Source organism: Myotis daubentonii, chromosome 12 (genome assembly GCF_963259705.1).
Source record: "Myotis daubentonii chromosome 12, mMyoDau2.1, whole genome shotgun sequence".
NCBI lineage: Eukaryota > Metazoa > Chordata > Mammalia > Chiroptera > Vespertilionidae > Myotis > Myotis daubentonii.
In genome coordinates, this window is record NC_081851.1 from 79,648,816 (window position 1) to 79,650,300 (window position 1,485).

At 51.9% G+C, this 1,485-nt stretch overlaps 1 pseudogene; it reads right to left on the reverse strand.

Annotated features, from left to right (window-relative positions):
• Positions 1–946: 946 nt before the first annotated feature.
• LOC132213848 (small ubiquitin-related modifier 1-like) lies at positions 947–1,243 on the reverse strand (annotated as a pseudogene).
• Between the last annotated feature and the right edge of the window lie 242 nt (positions 1,244–1,485).

Consider the following 1,485-nt stretch of genomic DNA (forward strand, 5'->3'; position numbering starts at 1 on the left):
TGGTTGACCTTGTTGATCACAAGCCTGAAAATGCAGAGTCCTGAAAACGGTGGCCTCCCTGTACACACACGTGATATTTCAAAAGGAGAGGGCAGTCTGAAGGAGGCAGAGGCTTGGTCACCAAAACTCAGCACAATGGAAACAAACAATCCTATATAATAAAGAGCTAATACGCAAATGGTCGTCATGCCCTCATGCCTAATGCTGTAATGGCTCAGACACTCAACACTGGGGAGAGAGGAATGTGGACCAGCCAGGCACAAATGAGCTCATGAGAAAGGAATGGGGACCAGCCAGGCTGTAGCCAAGGAGAGGGACAAGCTGCCTGCCCCGCGGTCCAGGGTGCCTGTGGCTGTGGTCTGGGTGAAGCTGCCCACCCACAGTCCCCACAGCTGTAGCCGGCCCGGGCAAAGCCGGCCCCGGTGCTGGGTGCCTGTGGCCAGCCACAGGGAGGGACGCCTGGGTACTGGGTGCCTGCAATTGGCCAGAGGAGGGAATCCTGGGTCCTGGGTGCAGGGCGAGGTAGAGGCGGTTAGGGGCGATCAGGCCAGCTGGGGAGCAGTTAGGGGAGATTAGGCCGGTAGGGGAGCAGTTAGGGGTGATCAGGCAAGCAGGCAGAGGTGGTTAGGGGTGATCAGGCAGGCAGGCAGGCAGGCAAGCGGTTAGGAGCCAGCGGTCCTGAATTGTGAGACGCAGTTGGACATCCTCTGAGGGGTCCTGGGTTGGAGAGGGTGCAGGCCGGGCTGAGGGACCTCCCCCACTGTGCATGAATTTCATGCACCAGGCCTCTAGTAATGAATAATGGGCACTAGAATTCAAATTACCCGATATTTTAAAGAGAGGGGAGGGTCAGTTTTCAATTCTATTTTAACACCACATTACAAAAGAACTATTTTTAAAAATAAAAAAGGATGGAGGGAAAATAAAATAAAATAAAGAAGATTATCTAAATCACTGAATGACCCGTTTGTTCCTGATAAACGTCACTCACATCTTCCTCCTCCACCCCAGTTCTCTTGGAGCGTGATGATCAGCAGCTCTCGGACCCTCCAAGAGAAACCTGAGCGAGTTCCTCGGAGCTCCCCGCCTTAGCGTGATTCGTTGAGTTTCTTGAGATGTGTTGTCATTTTCACTTCTTAGCGAATCTCACTGCTGTTCTGCCCAATGACTTTGAGTTTTAGGGATTCTCCTTCCTTCTGACCCCCCAAGTCCTCAGTGAAGGTTTTGCCTCTTGGTCAGACATGGTGACGGCACTTCACCCGGGGTCTCCACACCTCAGCGGCCTCGGGTAAGCAGGACCTCGCTCCGCAGTTTACAAATCCATCCCTCTTCCCACAGCACGACACCGTGGTTGATCCCTCCAGCTTTGTTCTTCTTTTTCAGGATTGCTGCAGCTATTCAGGGCCTTTTTTTTTTTTTATTCCAGATGAATTTTTGGAGCGTTTGTTCTAGGTCTTTGAAGTATGCTGTTGGTATTTTAATGGT